Source organism: Myotis davidii, unplaced genomic scaffold (genome assembly GCF_000327345.1).
Source record: "Myotis davidii unplaced genomic scaffold, ASM32734v1 scaffold336, whole genome shotgun sequence".
In the NCBI taxonomy this organism is placed as follows: domain Eukaryota; kingdom Metazoa; phylum Chordata; class Mammalia; order Chiroptera; family Vespertilionidae; genus Myotis; species Myotis davidii.
Window position 1 is genome coordinate 215,616 of NW_006287905.1, and position 11,128 is coordinate 226,743.

An 11,128-nucleotide genomic window follows, 5' to 3' on the forward strand; every position below is an offset into this window, starting at 1 on the left:
ATGCACAGGAGAGCCCTTCCCCAAACACAGCAAACAATTATCCTTCCCAAAATGTCAACAGAGCTGAGATTGAGAAACCCTGACCTAAACCAAGAGCCTCTAGAACAGCGGTTCTCAAACTGTGGGTCGTGGCCCCTTTGGGGGGTCATACGACCCTTTCACAGGGGTCGCCTAAGACCATCGGAAAACACATATATAATTACATTACGATTCATAACAGCACCCCCAGCCATAAAATTATTTTCGTTGCTACTTCATAACTGTAATTTTGCTACTGTTATGAGTTATAATGTAAATACCTGATATGCAGGATGTATTTTCATTATTACAAATTGAACATAATTAAAGCATAGTGATTAATCACAAAAACAATATGTATGTAATTATATATGTGTTTTCCGATGGTCATAGGCGACCCCTGTGAAAGGGTTGTTCGACCCCCAAAGGGGTCGCGACCCACAGGTTGACAACCGCTGATTTAGAGGCATTTAGACCATGATGTGCAATGTGCCACTGCCCCCCCTGAGTTATGTTTCTCTAATTTCAAAACTTTTTTATTAACCAAGAAAAACACAACATACCTATTAACTCCTCCCCATTTCCTTTCCCATAGCCCCCGACAACCACTAATCTGAGCTTTGTCTGGATGGACACCCTCCTGGGCATTTCACATCCACGAATCCTACAACAGTGGCCGCTGAGTCTTCTTTCACGTCCCAGGACTCCCAGGACGTCCTCAAGGCTCGTCTGTGCCTCCGCGTCTACAGACCCCTTCCTTTGCGATGCCCGAGTAATCCTCCATTGCACCTCCGTTGCCCGTATTTTTCTAAATAAAGTTTTCACCGACAGAGCCACGCCCACGAAGTCTCCTGCTATTTATTGCTGCTTTCCCGCATCATCGCATCATCGCATCATCGCTGGAGTCCGGGAGCAGTGACAGAGGACATGTTCCCTATTTGCCTCTCACAGAAACTGTCTGCTGGGCCGTTCTACGTCATACCTCTGGGAAACCTTGTTATGACACTACGTGGGAAATTTAGTTTCCACACAGTTTATTTTTAATAGTGATGTGATTTAAAGTTCAGCTGGAGGAGCAAAAGTGGTAGGAAGGCGGTGACAATTTTGAAAGAGAATAGTGGTGGGGAAAGACTGCCCTGCGAGGTAGGGCAGCACATCAGAGGGTGCAGTGCTGGGTGCTGGGTGCCGGTGCCGTAGGCAGTCCGAGGCCTGGGGAGGGAGCCGGCAGGAGCCGTGCCGCAGGCCACATAGGAGCTGGCTGCTGGGCTGAGTGGAAGCTCTGGGACACCAGCCTTGTGGCTGCGAAGCGGGTTCCCTCCATTCCTTCGAGAAGACGTCCAGAGGAATAAAATATTGAAATATGTAAAAAAGACACTAAAATACCAGAAGAAAATGTGGATGACTATCTTAACAATATTGTAGCAGAAAGATTCTTTTAAGCTTGATGAAAGATGATATAAAGCAAAAAATTGACTAATTTAATAAAACTGGGTAATATGTAAAATTTTATATGGCAAAAGCAGTATAAGTAAAGATTAAAAGATAGGACCAAATTAACCTGGGGGATGTATTTTTTTTTTTGTTATAGACCAATGGCTAACGCCTCTAATAATAATAAGAACTCTGGCAAATGAGTGAGAATCTGAACAGATCAAAATTAAGACCTTACTTATTATGGGAAAATAGAAGGTGTCCCAAAAGATGTATGCACACTTTGAATAATTATTAATTTCAATGGATTAAATCTGAGAAAAAGATACATTGGAATTAATTTTCAAAGCGTATATACACTTTTTTGGGATACCCTGTATACAAACTAGCAATAATGCAATAAATGCAAAGGGTTGGTAAGCACGATACCGTGCATGTTCAACCTTGTAAATAATTAATGCAAATATAATGTAAATTTAAATACGATGTCATTTTTGCAATTTGATTGGAAGAGGTTGAGGATCCCTCGTGACAGGGAGAGTGGAGAGAAAGGACTCTCTAATGTGTACTCAGTATTTCTGGAGGGGCATCTGGTGGTGGTACATACAGATCACATTTTCATTTTTATTTTTAAAAAATGTTATTTACTACATTGATTGGGATGACCTTGGTCAACATGAACATATAGGTTTCAGTGTGGGTTTCTATGTTGTAAAATCTGTATATTGCACCATGTGCCCACCACCCAGAGTCACAACTTCTCCTGTCACCTCATATTAGGACTCGCGTCTCTGTCCGCTAACCCCCCTCCCTCTGGCGACCACCACTCTGCTGCTTGTGTTCGTGAGTTTCAGATTTATGTCCCACATGTGAGTGAAATCATGCGGTTCTCAGCTTTCCCTGATGGCCTTACTTCATGCAGCATAGTGTTCTCAAGGCCCATCCTTGTTGTACAAATGGTGCATTTCATCCTTTCTTATGGCTGAGTGGCACTCCATGGTGTATATGGACCACGTCCTCTATCGCAAGACATTTTGGTTGTTTCCGTGTATTGGCCACCGTGAGTAATGCTGCAGTGAACACAGGGGTGCATATATCTTTGTGAATATGTGATTTCGAGTTTTTCAGGCATATACCCAGCAGTGGGATGGGTGGGTCATATGGTAGCTCTATTTTTAGTTTTTTGAGGAGTCGCCAGACTGCTTTCCATAGTGGTTGTACCGTCTACATTCCCACCAGCAGTGAACGAGGGTTCCTTTTTCTCTATAGTTGTTATTATTAGTCTTGATAATAGCCATTCTAACAGGTAGTTTTTGCTTGTGATTGTGTCTTTGTGATAATGGCCACTCTACCAGGTGTGAGGGGGTATCTCACTGTAGTTTTGATTTGCATTTCCCTGATTTTCCATAAGGTTGAACATCTTTCCATATATCTATTGGCTATTCGTATGTCTTCTTGGGAGAGGCGTATTTTCAGGTCCTCTGCCCACTTTTTGATTGGATTGTTTGTTTGGTGTTGAGTTTTATGAGTTCTTTATATATTTAGAACATTAAACCTTTGTTGGCGCTACTGTATGCAAACATCACCTCCCATCTGGTTGGCTTCCATAAGGTTGAACATCTTTCCATATATCTATTGGCTATTCGTATGTCTTCTTGGGAGAGGCGTATTTTCAGGTCCTCTGCCCACTTTTTGATTGGATTGTTTGTTTGGTGTTGAGTTTTATGAGTTCTTTATATATTTAGAACATTAAACCTTTGTTGGCGCTACTGTATGCAAACATCACCTCCCATCTGGTTGGCTGCCTGTTTGTTTTGTTGTCCGTTCAGATCACATTTTTAATGTAATCACCTTTTGACCCAGTGACTTGACCCGTGGACTTTTTATTTTAATCCTCAACCAAGGATGTGTTTTTATTGATTTTTAGAGAGATATTGAGAGAGAGGGAGACATCAGTGTGAGAGAGACACATTGATGGTTACCTCCCAGATAAGCACCAACAAGGGTACCAAACCCAGCCAGCGACTCCCATCGAGGAATCGAACTTGAAACCTCCTGCGGCATGGGGTGGCGCTCCAACCAACTGAGCCACCTGGCCACGGCGGTACCTTGGAATTTAACAAATGGAAAACATAAAGATGCACCCTGTGGACCCCATGAGTGAACGCCAGCACCATAAACAACAGAAAGAGGAAACAATATGCTCCTGGCTGCAGGGAAAAGCTGGAAACCATCTCAACTCTCATCAGTAGGTTCTTTATTTTTAAAAACACTTTATTGAGGTTTGACTGACATGTAAAATCTGTATGTATTTAATGTGTACAACTTGATGAGTTTGGGGGTAAGTATATACCTGTGAAACCATCACCAACATCAAGGCCATCAACATATCCATCACCTCTCAAAGTATCCTCCCATACCTTCATTATTGTTTTATTTATTATTGTTTTGTGTGGTAAGAACACTTAACATAAGATCTACCCAGTAGCACATTGTAAGTACACAATTCAGAATTGTTAGCTGGCAGCACTGTGCTGTGTAGTGGGTCTCAGAATTTAATTATCTTACATGAGCTTCATACCCTTTGCACATCTCCCTGCCAGCATGATTTGATAAAAAAAAAAAAGTTGTGATTATCTATATAATGGATTTCCAAGAAGCCATTGTCCATGAAGAAGACTTTCCAACATGAATATACATTCTAAGCTCCTTACCAAGCTCGGGATTATGTTTGTCTTCCTGGGTCCATTCAGGTGCAAAATAAAGCACCGAGCAGCCATCCTCATGAAATGATGGCTATGACATACTTTAACATTTTTTACTTATATTTTTACTAGCAACATTACATTTGACATTATAGCAATTAAGACTTGAAACATATAAACCAGTGTTTTAAAAGCATAGACTTGAGTTTGTGTGTGATGTGCAATATGTGTGTGCACATATTTGTGTACCTGTGCATAAGTGTGCACGTGTGTGTATGTCTGTACACTGTGCGCATGTGTGCATGTGTGCCTGTGAGTGTGAGGTCCCTGGAGAGCCTAGCATCCAGCTGAGGATGCTACCACACCCTAGCTCTCCGGAGAAGTGGCTGTTCCTCAGAGGACAGATTCAGGGGGTTAATCAATCAAATAAGGACATACACTCTGTCTCCCTGAGGATAAAACCTTCTGCCTGTAGGGACTCCTTTGTTTTCCAGATGGGACAGCATGGGATGTGAATGCCAAGGACAAGCACAGAGAAGGCTGGTAACACTTGCCATTTGGCAACAGACCCAGCAATCCTTACTGAACCCTTTGGAAGTTCTGGCCTTCCATTTCCTGTCCTTCAGGAGCCTGTCCCCCTCCTCTGCTCCTTTGAAATGAATTCCCCTGGTAACTGCCCCCTGCCCACCCATCTTCACTCTGTCTCCCTGCTCCTTCCTTCTTATTGGTCTGGTACAAAAGGGAATGGGTACCCGCAAATGCCTGGTGCTGTTGGTACTCTGACAGCTACAGGAGTTTATTTATGTTTTAATTTTTAAAAAATATGTTTTTATTGATTTTAGAGAGAGGGAGAGGGATAGAGATAGAAACACTGATGAGAGAGAAACATCAATCCTCTGCCTCCTGCACGCCTCCTACTGGGGATGGAGCCCACAACCCTGGGCATGTGCGGTGACCAGGAACCAAACCAGTGACCTCTTGGTGCATGGACAATGCTTAACCACTGAGCCACATAGTCCAGGGCTACAGGAGTTTATTAAAGGGTAGGTTGCCTAAGAGCAGTGATCACCAAACTTTATTTGATTGCTCACCCTTTCACTAAAACAGTTTGAGCATAATCTCTTAATACATACTTATTGATTGGTTAATTAGTACTATTTCACTAATAGATTATATACATTATGAAATATACATAAAAGTGAAAACTCAAAATGATGACATTTAAAATAATATGTGGAAGTTCCAATATTTTCTGCCCCCATCCCAGGGCGGTCCGTCTGTGGCCAGTAGACCAGGGGTGGAGAAAGCTCTTTATGTCGAACTGTGGAGGCTGTCGGGCACTATAGTCTCTTTCCCCCCTCAAGGGCCAGGCTCCGCCATAGGGACCTGCCTGGCCCAAGCTGCCTCTGGGCTTCTGGAAACCCGGACACGAGGCGCTGCAGCTAAGGCTCGGAGGAGGGATTCTTTTCTGTTGCAGTTTCTTCCACGCCCTTCCCTCCCTTGAAGGCCCCACTGCTGCCCTTTGAGCTGCACATGCGCTCCCTCCGCGGGCTCTGATTCTCCGTGAGGACTCAGACTTGGCCAACCACGCTTTAACCAGGGCAACTCGCGCCTCTCCGGCCTGGTGGGCAGGTCCCTGTCGGCAGCTTTGCTTGTGGACACGGGCGGCTGTGCCTCTCCTAGCGCAAGGCTGGCTTGTGGCAGTCCAGGTGGGTGGCGGTCTTACAGAATTGGTCCAGGATCTCAAGGACTCTTACCGACGCTTAAAGACACAAGAAAGCAGGGACTCGGAGACACACAGCGAGCGATCTCTGTGCCAGGAGCGCACACCGGTGGGAGCCGCTCCAGGCAGTGCTGCGGCAGGTTCCCGGCCTCCCGCTCCCAGCACCCAGGGCAGTGCCTGCAGAGAAAAAGCCTACGGAACGGGCGGGCGGTGATGTCTCGGATCAGCACCAATGATGAGATCTCTTCCATGCCGTGCTTTGCTTGGGGCCTGAAGGAACATTTTAACTCACACTCAGGCTGTTTTCTTCCAAACTCGGAGGAGCGGCGTGGGGAAGCCAGGGCTCGGTTGTCATGCACACGCTCATGATTGACTCAAATGGAACAGGGGGCCATGGGCCAGAAACGTCCTCAAGTCTGTTCTGAAAGCTCCTCTACCTGGCGCCCGTGGGCCTTGCTGCCCCCAGAGGGCGGCCTGGCTTCTTCCTGGAACTTGATTTCGTCATTAGGCTTTTTTCTCATATCTCTGGACACCCGTGATTCATGCTGCTTTTCCCTCGGCTTCAAATCTCTTAGCTCCTCCTTCCCTGCTCCCAACTTACTCCACAAGTGAGCTTTCCCTTCCCCTGGACTCCCTTTCCATCACAGCCCCATCCCCCTTCTAAAAGAAATACAAAATTAAACAATATTCTTATTGTGGTGAAAAACAAAGTTTACCATCTTAACCGTTTTTAATGGTACAGCTAACTAGGGTTAAGGAGACTGACATGGCTGTGAACAGATCTCCAGGGCTTGCAAGTCTACAGCCATGAAACAGCTGCACTTCTCTCCTTCCCGAAGCCCCTTGCCACCACCGTTCTCCTATTTCTGTTCATGAGTCGGATTACTTTAGACATTGCATATGAGTGGGATCATGGAGTACTTGTCCTTTCGTGCTAGCATCTCTCACTCATGGTTCTCAAGATTCACCTAGAGCAGTGATGGGAACCTATGACACGCGTGTCAGAGGTGACACACGAACTCATTTTTTTGGTTGATTTTTCTTTGTTAAATGGCATTTAAATATATAAAATAAATACCCAAAATATAAATCTTTGTTTTACTATGGTTGCAAATATCAAAAAATTTCTATATCTGACACGGCACCAGAGTTAAGTTAGGGTTTTTCAAAATGCTGACACGCCGAGCTCAAAAGGTTCACCATCACTGACCTAGAACAAGTGACACAATTTTTCTCCTTTTAAAGTTGAATAATATTTCATTGGATGCATATGCCTCATTTTCTTTATCCATTCATCTTTTGATGGGCAGTGGGTTTCTTCCACCCCCTGGCTACTGTGAATAATGCTTCTATGAACATACGTATTTCTTTGAGACCCTGCATTAGACTCTTTTTGGATATACACCTAGAAGTGGCATCGCTGGATCATATGGTCGTTCTACTTTTATTTTTTGAAAAACTGCCATACTGTTTTCCATAACAGTTTTCCCATTTTAAAATTCCACCAAGAATGCACAAAGGTTTCTTGCCAACACTTGTAATTTTCTGTTTTGATAGTAGCCAAATGGGTGTGAAATGATATCTTATTGTATTTTTAATTTTTTGAGGAATCTCCATACAGTTTTCCATACTGGTTGTACTATTTTATAATCCTACCAACATGAACAAGGGTCTCAATTTCTTCACATCCTCACCAATGTGTGCTATTTTCTGTTTAAATTTTCTTATACTACCCATCCTAAGGAGCATTAGGTGATAGTTCATTGTGTTTTTTTTTTAATTAAATTGATTGGGGTAATGTTAGTTAATGACAGTCTATAATTTTCAGGAGTATCTGATATCTTTGTACTCCATAGTGTGCTCACCACCCGAAGTCTGGTTGCCATTTATTACAATAAATTTGACCCTCTTCTCCAACTTTGTCCTCCTTTGACCCCTTTCCCCTCCGGTAACCACCATTTCCTTGTCTGTGTCTATGAGTTGGTGTACATTTGCTATGTTAGTCCATTTGTTACTTTTTGTTTTATAATCCACATATGAACAAAATCATATGGTTTTTATCCTTTTCTGTCTTACTTACTTTACTTAGCATAACACGCTCAAGATCCACCCATGTTGCTATAAATAGCAATACTTCATCTTTTTATATGGCAGAGTAGTATTCCATTATATGTATTTTTTTTGTGTGTGTGTGTTGTGCACCGAGAGGGGGGGGGGCCCTCAGCCTGGCCTGCACCCTCTCGCAATCCGGGACCCCTCAGGGGATGTTGGATTGCCGGTTTCAGCCTGATTCCTGCAAACCAGGCCAAGGGACCCCACCAGAGCATGAATCCATGTGCCGGGCCTCTACTATGCATATAAGATCTTTGGTTAATTTTTTCCCACCCCTCTCCCCTTCCCTCTGAGATTCACCAGTCTGTTCCATATTTCCATGCCTGTGCATTGAGCACTTGCCCCCTGGTGGTCAGTGCGTGTCATAGCTACCAGTCAAACGGTTGAATGGTTGCTTAGGCTTTTATATATATGGATTTTTATTTTTATTGATTTCACAGAGGACGGGAGAGGGAGAGAGAGATAGAAACCTCAATGATGACAGAGAATCATTGATTGCCTCCTGCACGTCCCCCACTAGGGATTGAGCCTGCAACCTAAGCATGTGCCCTTGACCAGAATAGAACCCAGGACCCTTCATTCCACAGGTCAATGCTCTATTCACTGAGTCAAACCAGCTAGGGTTGTGCCACATCTTTATCCAATCATTTGTCAATGAACATTTATGGTTGTTTGCATATCTTGGCTATTGTAAATAATGCTGCAATGAACACAGGGGTATATATATCTTTACAAATAAATGTTTTCATGCTTTTCCAGTAAATACCCAAAAGAGGAATTGCTGGATCATATGGTAGTTCTATTCTTAATATTTTGAGCAATCTCATATTGTTTTACATAGCGGCTGCACTAACTTACATTCCCAGTACTAGTGTATGAGGGTTCCCTTTCCTCCATAACCTCTCCAAGACTTGTTATTTCTTTTTTTGTTGATAGTAGCCACTCTAACTGGTGTGAGATGATAGATATCTCATTGTAATTTTGATTTGCATTTCCCTAATAACTAGTGATGTTGAATATCTTTTTATAAGTCTGTTGGGCATTTGTTTGTTTTCCTTGGAAAATTGCCTGTTCAAGTCCTCTGACCATTTTTATTATATATATTTTATTTACTTATTTATTTATTTATTTACTTACTTGATTTCAGAGAGGAAGGGAAGAGGGAGAGAGAGATAGAAACATCAATGATGAGAATGAACCCTGACCAGGGCCCAGACCAGGGAGGAATATACAACCAAGGTACGTGTCCTTGGCCGGAATCGAACCTGGGAACCTTTAGTCTGCAGGCTGGCGCTCTATCCACTGAGTCAAACTGGCTAGGGTCTCTGTCCATTTTTAAACTTAATTTTGTTGTTGTTGAGTTGCATGAATTCTTTATATATTTTGGTCAGTGGGGTTTTGATTCAAATTTATCTAATAATTACTGGTGTGGAGAATATTTTCATGTTTGCCATTTGCATATCTTCTTTGAAGAAATGTCTATTAGAGTTCTTTGTCCATTTTTTTATTTGGGTATTTTTGTTTTGTTTTGTTTTTGAGTTGCAGGAGTTCTTTATATATTCTGGATATTAATCCCTTATCAGGTATTTTCCCCTGTAGATTGCCTTTTCACTCAGTTGAGTGTTTCCTTTGATGCTCAGAACTTTAAAAGTTTGATGTAGTCCCATGTATCTTTTTTGTTATCTGTGCTTTTGGTGTGTCTAAGAAATCATTGCCAAATCCAGTGTCATGAAGCTTTTCCTCTATGGTTTCTTCTAAAAATTTTCTAGTTTTTGGATTTATATTTAAGTCTTTAATTCATCTTTAGTTAATTTTTATATATATTGTGAAATAAGTGTTGAACTTCATGATCTTTCATGTGGATATCTAGTTTTCTCATCACCATTTGCTGAAGAAACTGTCCTATCTCCTTTGAGTGGTCTTGACATGTTTAGAAGGTCATGCAACCATGAGAGCTTATTTTTGGGCTCTCTAAAATGTCTGTCTTTATGTCAGTACCATATGGTTTTCATTACTGTCGTTTTGTAATATGTTTTTTTTTTTTAATCCTCACCTGAGGATATTTTTTTCCATTGATCTTTAGAGAGAGTGGAAGGAAGGGGGAGAGACAGAGAGAAGCACTGATGTGAGAGACACATCAATTGGTTACCTCTTGCTCTTGCCCCGACCTGGGCTGGGGATTGAGCCTGCAACTGAGGTATGTGCCCTTGACCAGAATCAAACCCAGTACTCTTCTGTCTGCAGGCCAATGCTCTAACCACTTAGCTAAACTGGCAAGGGCTATAATATGCTTTGAAATCAGGAAGTGTACATCCTCAAACTTTTTTTCTCTTTTGTCAAAATAGTTTTGGCTATTTAGGATCTATTGAGATAACATATAGATTTTAGATTTTTTTTTATTTCTGCAAAAAATATCTTTGGGATTTGGTAGGATTTGGGTTGAATCTGTAGATTGTAGATAGTATTGACCTCTTACCAATATTGTCTTCAAATTCATGAACAATGGAATCCCTTTCCATTTGTTTGTGTCTTCCTTCTTTTTTTGAGAGAGAGATTTGCCAATGGCAATTTTTTTTCTTTTAATCTCTATTGTTGAAAGTATTACATGGGTCCTTCTTTCTCCCCCATTAACCTCTTACAGCCCTCTTCTATTCTCCCTTCCCTCTCCCCGAAGGCCCTCACCACCCTATTGACTATGCCCAAAGGTTATGCATATATACATACAAGTTCATTGGTTGGTCTCTCCCCCACCCCCCATCCCTCCCTGCTTTCCCTCTGAGGATCAACAGTCTGTCCATGCTTCTAAGACTCTGGGTCTACTAGTATTTTTGATGATCAGTTTATTTGGTTCATTAGATTCCACATATGAGTGAGATCATGTGATACTTACCTTTCTCTGACTGGCTTATTTCACTCAGCTTAATATTCTCCAGGTCCATTCATGCTGTTGCAAATGGTAAGAGTTCTTTCTTTTTTATTCCCACATAGTATTCCATTGTGTAAATGTACCATGTTTTGATTTTTAATTTTATTTTATTGTTTAAAGTATTACAAATAGTAGTACATATGTCTCCATTTTCCCCCCATTGACTTCCCCTCGCCCTCTCCTACCCCCTGGCACATGCCCTCACCCCCACCC

General features: G+C 42.2%; 1 long non-coding RNA gene across 3 annotated transcripts in view; it reads left to right on the forward strand.

Annotated features, from left to right (window-relative positions):
• The window catches only part of LOC107182459, a 74,341-nt gene extending 73,493 nt beyond the window's left edge, over positions 1–848 (forward strand). For all 3 annotated transcript variants that reach the window (XR_001513172.1, XR_001513173.1, XR_001513174.1), the window contains one exon: positions 614–848. This is a non-coding gene — a long non-coding RNA (uncharacterized LOC107182459). The remainder of the gene's footprint in view (positions 1–613) is intronic.
• Positions 849–11,128: the final 10,280 nt, after the last annotated feature.